This window comes from Orcinus orca, chromosome 1 (genome assembly GCF_937001465.1).
Source record: "Orcinus orca chromosome 1, mOrcOrc1.1, whole genome shotgun sequence".
NCBI classification, from domain to species: domain Eukaryota; kingdom Metazoa; phylum Chordata; class Mammalia; order Artiodactyla; family Delphinidae; genus Orcinus; species Orcinus orca.
Genome location: NC_064559.1, coordinates 31,958,694 through 31,967,976, shown reverse-complemented (window position 1 = coordinate 31,967,976; position 9,283 = coordinate 31,958,694).

Sequence of the window (9,283 nt, the reverse complement as noted above, 5' to 3'; positions counted from 1 at the left end):
TGTATTTTGGGCCCATATCTCCCTCCTGAACATGCCAAGCCCTCAAATCCAACAAGGCAGTCAGAGCAGCAGCCCTTTCTCCTGAAGAACGGTACCCACCTCCCTACGCCTTCAGTCAGGACCTTTGGGTGGTCCAGACTCTGGCCCCAGGTCCCAGCGCTGAGTTCCGCGAGGTGGCCTCCCGTGGCTGCCTGGCCCTGTGCCCGCCCAGCCCAATCTCCACTGCCATCACCTTGCCCGGGTCCTCACCCCTCTCGCTGGGAACCGTAGCAGCCTTCTAGCTGCTGCCCTTGTCTTCAGTTTCACCCCATCGATCTCCCGCTACTCCGCCATCAGCAGGATGTTTCCAGAAAGCAATTATGACCCTGTCACCCTGTTGCAAGCACCTTAACCATTACCCTCAGGATCTACGCACCTCACAGCCTCATTTCTTGCCACTCCTGCCTGGAAGGCTGGGCTCCAATCCTACCCAATTTCTCACCTGTCTGTGTATAAACGGGACCAATTCATGCATCTTCACCTTTGCACGTGATGTTCTTTCTACCTGGACGCCCCCATCTCTGTGCCCAGCTAGTTCCCACTCACCTTCCCCGAGCCCACCCACTCCTGCTTCCAGGAGCTCTGTGGCTTCAATGGCACTTTGTAAGTACTTTCATCACACGAGTCATCCAGTGTGTCTAAACACCTGCTCACTCGTGAGCTCACGAGGGGAGGGTCCTTGTCTTGGCTTCCGTTGTATCATCAGTGCCTGGCACAGAGATTCTTAAATGAATCACCATGTTTAATAAGGCGTAGTGTTCTAGATTATAAATAGACGAGTCCTACGTAACCTGCCCCCAATATTGGGTGTATTGTTTGTTTCACCGTTTTTGGAATTACTAATGTCTGTTTTTCAAAATGGAGAAAACATTTGTCCTCTTTTTTATTTTAAGAGCAGTACAGACTTTTTGTAAAAGAAAATTCAGGCCATATAGCAAGGCGTACAAACTAAGTAAAAATCATCGATAAGCCCCCCATCCCCAGACGGCCTTTGTCATCAAGCTGATGTATACCTTTGCAAACTGGTTTCTATGCATTCAGTTACCTCTGCATTTAAAAACTAAAATTGAGACATATTGCACGTGCTGTTTTATAAGCAGCTTCACAGTGTCTCATGAACATTCCGTGTCATTAGATATTCATGTATCATTTTTTAATGATTGCATAGTGTCCTACTGTATGCATATGGTAATTCATTTCATAAATCCCCTCTCTTTGGATGTTCTGGTTGTTATCAAGATGCCGTGAGTCTCCTTGTAGATATGTTTTTGTACTCTTATCTAATTATTTGCTTAAAATATAATCCTTGACATAGAGAACAGACTTGTGGTTGCCAAGGGAGAGGGATGGAGTGGGAGGTTGGGGTCAGCAGATGCAAACTATTATATATAGGATGGATAAGCAACAAGGTCCTACTGTGTAGCACAGAGAACTATATTCAATATCCTATGATAAACCATAATGGAAAAGAATATTTAAAAAGGATTGTATATATATGTATAACTGAATCACTTTGCTGTACAGCAGCAATTAACACAACATTGTAAATCAACTCTACTTCAATAAAGAAAATTAAAGCTGAAAAAAATATATAGTCCTTGAAGTTGAATTGTCGGGTTGGATGCTCGCACATTTTTAATGCTTTGGCCCAGTTGTTCTCCAGGATGGTTGTTATACTTCTAAGAGCAGCATAAGGCAGCACCAATCCCCCCTACCAAGACCCATATTGGGTATTACCATGTGTTTCCTCTTTGTCAGCCCTGGATGGGGGAAAATGTTTATGTTTCTATGCTCTTTGGAGAATATCGAACACCTCTGAGGCCAGCAACTCTCAGATAATCACATGGTAGGTGTTTAATAAGTATTTTATGAATGATGGATGGGTGAGTGAAGACAAGCGCACAAAGGGTACATAGCATCTGGGATACTGGACTTCGGTCAAAGATGCTGGATTTAAGTCCTGGTTCTGGGAATTCCCTGGTTGTCCAGTGGTTAGGACTTGGTGCTTTCACTGCCTAGGGCCCATTTTCCATCCCTGGTTGGGGAACTAAGATCCCACAAGCCAAGGGGCCAAAAAACAAAACAAAACAAATGCATACAAACTCCCCCCAAAAAATCCTGTTTCCATGGTTCGTGCAATCACAGACAAGTCACTAAAGTTGATTAAACCTCAGTTTACTCAATTGTGAATTGGAGATCGTAATTCCTACTTCACATGATTACTGTGAAGTTAATGAGATATCGTGCTTTAAAACAATGCAAAAAGCATTTTGAAAGTAATACTTATATATGGTAAAGTGTTCAAATAGTACAGCAAGTTATACTGTAAAAAGTCTCCTTCTCACCCACCTTGACTCCCTCTCCTATTCCAGAAATAACACGGGTTTTTTTTGTGTCCTCCCAGAGACACACAGGATAACTAATTAAATACATTGTTTTGTAGCTGCTTTTTCCACTTAATCTGTTTTGGAGACTGGTCCACACACATTTACACGTAGCTACCTCATTATTTTGAATTCATTGTAGTTTATTTAACCACTTCTTCGTGAGCAGACATTTAGACATCATGCTTAAGAGCATAAGGTCTGGGATCAAACTGCTCGAGTCTGAGCACAATTTCAAACTTACCAGCTGTGAAACCTTGAGTCACTGGCCTTAGTTCTCTGTGCCTTGGTTTTCTCATCAATAAAATGGGGGTGATATAGACCCACCTCAAAAGGCATTGTGAAGATTTAGAGTTTGCATGTGTAAAATACTAACAACATTCGGCATATAGTAACCGCTCAATAAAGTGACTTACTTTTTTGTTTCCAGTTTTATTTTCCAAAAAGTCCACAATGATTATCCTTGTACCACCCCGCCAAAAACCAATATGCACATTATACAATAGAGGGTGACCTTGATATGGAAACAGAATGAATGGGGGGTGTGTTTCTACTCAGGACGAAGTAAGCTCAGGCCCTAATAACAAAAAAAAAGTCAGATAAACTACAGAATCAGAAAGCTGAGTTCGGACTTCCCTGGTGGCGCCATGGTTAAGAATCCGCCTGCCAATGCAGGGGACACGGGTTCGAGCCCTGGTCCGGGAAGATCCCATATGCCGCGGAGCAACTAAGCCCGTGCGCCACAGCTACTGAGCCCGCGCACCTACAGCCCGTGCTCCGCAACAGGAGAAGCCACTACAATGAGAAGCCCGCGCACCGCAACGAGGAGTAGCCCCCGCTCGCCGCAACTAGAGAAAGCCCGCTCGCAGCAACAAAGACCCAACACAGCCCTAAATAAATAAATAAATAATTTAAAAAGAAAGGAAGAAAGAAAGAAAGCTGAGGTCACAGGGCAACTAGGTAACCTAGAGCCCAAGGAAAGACGGCCCCTCCAGGGAAAGATGGGATGAGAATGACTCACCTGAGGCAGTGTGAGGAGGAGACAGCCCAGGGGATGAGAATTTTGCTAACGTATTTAACAAATTGCTAAGGGCGGAGGGAGGCTCTCCTCCACAGACCTCCTCAGGGATCAGGAGAAATACAGGGCAGGTGGGAGAGTAGAGAGAGCACCCCCCGCCCCGGGGGGTGGGCGGGGAAGGCAGAAGCCCCACCCAGACCCGCCCCTAGAAAAGCAGGAAAAGGAGGAGGAGGAGGAGAGAGGGATGGGCACAGAAGGGGACCTAGAACCTTCAGGCGCTGGGAGGAGGGGCAGAAAACAGCTGGGGGTCTGCGGGTTCTGGGCAATTTGCCCCCAGGGACATTTAGCAAAGTCTAGAGACATTTTTGGTCCCCAGAGCTGGGAGGACAGAGTACACTGAGGGCTTTTGGTGGGTGGAGGCCAGAGACGCTGCTGAACTTCTACAAAGCCCAGGACAGCCCCACAACCAAGAGTCAGACAGCCCCAAATGCCAACAGTGTCCAGGTAAGGAAGCCTGCGTGACAGGCCTGCAAGGTCTTCTGCACACAAGTCCTGCCACAGACGGGAGGGTCATTGCAAAGGTCCTACCCTGGAGGCCCAGGCACATGGGGCCTGCCCAGGAGGAGCCTGGACCAGGACAAGGGGACATCCTGACCCCCAGCACCGTGCCACCGGGACACCAGGCACCAAGCAACAGCCACCTACGCAGAGGACAGCATGGACAGAGCACCTTCCATGACACAGGTGCAGAGGGACATAGGTGCTGAAGGCCCAGGGTGCAGCAGGGACTCAGAGAAAGCCCAGCACCAAGGGATGGGCAGCCAACTATCACCATCACAAAGCTCAGACCGACCTGAACTCCTGCCCAGCTAACTCAGCATTCCTGGACACACACAGACAGACACACGGCCTAGCAGAAGAGGCACACCCATTCCCAGCCACATATGCTGTTTATCTCATCCTCTACTGTTCTACACAGATGTCCAGCACTTACTGCAAAAAAAAAAAAAGGAAAAATATCTCGTTGTCAAAAAACAAAGTTACCAATAGAACCAGATTCATGTATAACTCAGGTGTTAACGGTTCTAGTCGAAAAGGCAGACAACAAGCAGGAACAGATGTAGAATTTCAGCAGACACGAAAACTGCAGAGGTCACACAGGGATGCTAGAGATAAAAAAGGACACTGAGGGGCTCCCCTGGTGGCACAGTGGTTGAGCGTCCTCCTGCCGATGCAGGGGACGCGGGTTTGTGCCCAGGTCCGGGAAGATCCCACATGCCGCGGAGCGGCTGGGCCCGTGAGCCATGGCCACTGAGCCTGCGCGTCTGGAGCCTGTGCTCCGCAACGGGAGAGGCCACAACAGTGAGAGGCCTGCGTACTGCAAAAAAAAAAAAGGACACTGAGAGGAGAATGGCTTCCATGGGATCATCGCAGAGGAAAGAAAGAAGAAACAAAAACACCGGAATTTGTTGTGAATCTCTGGGCAAAGTCCTAACCTCTCAGAGCCAAAGGCTCTCATCAAATTGAAAGTGATTGAAAGGAAGAAAGACGTGGAGGCAGTAGGTGTAAATAACAGCCTTTGGAAATTTCTTCTCACCCATTGATACCTAAAGTTGGTTTTCTGTGTGTGTGTGTTTTTTTTCAAAATGGGAAATAGTTTAGTTCTTTTATAGTAATATACACAGAATCTGTTTTTTTAAGAAAATATAGTTATTTTCCATGATTCTGCCCAGAGATAACCACTAACATTTTTACAAAAGTGTATCATTCGACACACGGTGAATGCAAATCCACTTTCTTCCCACTTAATGGTACATCATGGACAGCTGCACATGTCGGTAAATAGAGGTGCCCAACCTCACTTTATGGGCTGCCTGGGAGGTGAGTAAATATCTCTACTGCAGTGAGTTTCGCCAGCCCCCTTTGGGTGACACTTAGGTCGCTACCATTTGTCTCCAATTACACCACCGCCACAGAGGGAGCCCTGGTACACGTATCTTTGTGCACCTACCCAATTATTTTCTTTGGAAAAAAGTGCTCAGATGTGAAATTGCTAGGGAAAAGTCGTGCATGCTTTTCAAGGTTTTTAGACAGCTTGTCAAATTGTTCTTCGGAAAGTGTCTCCTAATTCCCACCTAGACCAACGGTTTGTGCAGGCTTGAGTTTCTTCACATCCTCACCAGCCTAGACAGCAGGGGTTTTCTTTTTACTCTTTGCCAATTTGATATATGAGAGGTGGTGTCTCTCCTAATCTTAAGCTGCTTGCATGTCAGACGATGCCACAGAAGAGCGTACATGCTCTGTCTGCACCCTCCAAACCCCAGCATTTGCACTGACTTTTCCTCACGGCTAGAAATCAGCCAGGGCACCAAGCCTGCAAAATAAGGACTATAAATCCCAGCATGCCCTGCAAACCCATGGGGTAGATAAGGATAGACCAAGGGATGTTGGGACTTTCCCCTCCTGCTGTGGCCTGGGTCACTGAGGCTGGCAGGTGTGGAGGTGGGCAGGTGAAGCTGAGTCATTCGGGACACTGGGTGTGGTCTCCTGGATCAGTTCCAGAGTTGACACGAAGGTTCCAGTAACGGGTGGCTGAGCTGGGCTAACTGCTGCTGGTGCTGCCCCAGCCCAGCCCTGCACGTAGCAGGAGGGGAGGAGGGAGAGGTGGGAGGGGGAGGGGAGAGGGGGAGGGGAGTAGGTGGGGGAGGGGGAAGAGAGGGGGAGGAGAAGGAGGAGGGGAGGAGGGGAGGGCAGGAGGGAGGGGGAGGGGAGGAGGGAGAGGTGGGAGGGGGAGGGGAGAGGGGGAGGGGAGTAGGTGGGGAGGGGAAGAGAGGGGGAGGAGAAGGAAGGAGGAGGAGGAGGAGGGGAGGAGGGGGAGGGGAGGAGGGAAGAGGAGTAGATGGGGAGGGGAGTAGGTGGGGGAGGGGGAAGAGGGGGAGGAGAAGGAGGAGGGGAGGAGGGGAGGCAGGAGGGAGGGGGAGGGGAGGAGGGAAGAGGAGGAGGGGGAGGGGAGGAGGGATGGGAGGGGGAGGGGGAGATGGGGAGGGGAAGGGGAGGGGAAGGCAGGGGGGAGGAGGGGAGGCAAGCTGGGGGAAGGAGCGGAGGAGGGGGACGGGAGTCGGGACAAGAATGAGGAGGCTACTGTGAGTGTCTCAAAAACTGGCACCTCGTTCTCCATCCTCCCACAGGGTCACTGGGAAGCATCCTGAAACCTACTCTGATGGAGCCCCCACCCCAGGCGCTTCTCAAACTGTGCATCTGGCGGTGGGGTTTCAGGCGGAGTCCGGAGTCCGTGGTGGGGCTGAGGAAAGAGGCGCAGGAAGCCAGGCTCCAGATCCTGGTCTCAGGCCCTTATAGGCTGTTTCTTCACCCTGCACAGCCTCGGTTTCCCCGCCTAGGAGAGGGGGGTCCATCCTGCCTCACAGGTCTGCTGGGAGGCTGACGGGGGTTTGTTCTTTGAGATCTCATGGGCTCCGCAGTCCTGGGTGACCCTTCCTTCCCGGGCCCCCCGCACGCAGCCCGGTGGCAAGGCAGATGCTCAGTGAGAGGAGGGATGAGTGACCCCTCACCCAGTAGGTGCTGCTTAGGGGGCAGCTGTCGACACTGAGCTCACGTTCTCACCGCACGCTGTGTGCCTTTGAGCAAGTCGCCTGCCTCCTCTGAGCCTCAGTTTCCCCATCTATGAAATAGGGCTTGTTCACCTGGGTCTAGTGTCCTGTCCCTCAGTCATTGGGATTTGGTCACGATGCAGGACTCACCGGCTCACCTAGGGACAGTTTTTCCTGAAAAGAGGTCAGTTTCGGGAAGACTCTGTGAAGAGGTGTTGCACAGATGAATCCCTCCACAGGGAGAGGGGCCGGGCCGGGACAAGGCTGCCGGGCAAGGGCGGCTCTTCAGCACCCTGGGTTAATCAGCTATGCCCAGCACAGAGGGCACCCATATTCCAGGGTGTATGGGTGTCCTTGATATGTTGTACAGCAACTGGGCTAAAAGAGGTCTTGAGGTGAGAAAATCTGATGCTTCCAAGTGCATATCAGGGGGCTCTGGTCCCAGGCCCTCATGATGGAGGCGGCTGGCAGGAACCCACATCCAGGTATGACCCCCCCCCCATCACCTGTTTATTGATTGACAGCCTCAAGGAGCCATCGTTTTGCAGGTAGAGGGGCTGCAGGACAAGCTCCTAGTCCGGAAGCAGTAGGTGGGGTCAGGCACTTTCACCCCGGCTGAGGACTTCCTGCTTACGGGCCACAGGGCCCTGCGTGGCAGTGACGATGGTGGCTGCGGGGACCCACGGTTCTGCCTCCACAGACTGTGGTCCAGTGGGGAGCTGGCTCAGCACAGCCAGATCTTTTGGTTAAAGAGAAGCCACCATCCCGTTATTGTGTGAAAATTGTTCTGATTTTAAATTTATTTACTTATTTTTGGCTGCGTTACGTCTTCGTTGCTGCACAGGCTTTCTCTAGTTGCGGCGAGTGGGGGCCACTCTCCTTTGGGGTGCGTGGGCTTCTCATTGCGGTGGCTTCTCTTGTTGTGGAGCATGGGCTGTAGGCGCGGGCTTCAGTAGTTGTGGCACATGGGCTTCAGTAGTTGTGGCACGCGGGCTCAGTAGTTGTGGCTCACGGGCTCTAGAGCACAGGCTCAGTAATTGTGGCACACGGGCTTCAGTAGTTGTGGCACGTGGGCTCAGTAGTTGTGGCTCACGGGCTCTAGAGCGCAGGCTCAGTAATTGTGGCACACGGGCTTCAGTAGTTGTGGCATGCGGGCTCAGTAGTTGTGGCTCATGGGCTCTAGAGCACAGGCTCAGTAATTGTGGCACACGGGCTTCAGTAGTTGTGGCTCACGGGCTTAGTTGCTCCGCGGCATGTGGGATCTTCCCGGACCAGGGCTCGAACCCATGTCCCCCGCGTTGGCAGGCGGATTCCCAACCACTGCACCACCAGGGAAGCCCGATTGTTCTGATTTTAAAGAGTTGGCCACGTATTCCTGGTTTTCTGCTGCTGCAGATGCACCTGTAGCAGGAGGCATGGTGGGCGGCTCAGCGGCTCTGACGGGCAGGGATGCTGCCCTCAGGGGTCGCTCAGGGCCCCATGAATGCCCAGCTCTGCTGTCGCCACTTGGGAGTGGTTCATAATTTTTAACAACGGGGCTGAGTTTTCATTTTGCATTGGGCCCGACTTGGGGGCAGGCTGGAGCCCACCTGGCGGGGAGAAGGGAAGCAGAACCGCTTCAGAGAGGAGGGGGGAGGTGAGCTGATAACTCAGGGGCTGGGGGTTTCGTCCACTGCAGGGGGCGCGCTGAGGCCGTGTGTGTGTGTGTGTGTGTGTGTGTGTGTGTGTGTGTGTGTGTGTGTGAGTGTGAGGCTGGGGGGCCTGAGTGCGTGTGTGCCCAGGGGGAGGGGGCGGCCGGGCAGGGAGAGGCAGGGAGAGGCACAGGGCAGCCAAGCAAATATTTATCGACCGCCTTCTCTGTGCCAGGCGCTGCGGAGGCACCGAGATGAGTAAGCCCGGCCTTGCCCGGAGGCCCCACAGCTCCTGAGGGTGAAAGGGTGTAAACAGAGCGAAAGGAATCGAAGACAGGGAAAGCTCAGCTCCCCCGCGTGCGGGAGGGGAGCTGAAGGGGCGGAGCCGCCCCTCCCCCGCAGGCACGCCCCGAGGGGCTCCCTCACCTGCCCAGCAGTCCCCCGACCCCACGGGGGCAGTAAGAGGTGGGCCACGCCCCTGAGTCCAGCCGGCGGAGAGATGGGGACGGGCAGGGCTGCCAGGGCTGCCGGGCCCTGCAGTGTCCTGGGGAGGGGGGCGGGGGCGGGGTTGCAGTGTTGGGACGGAGACACTGAGGACCACGC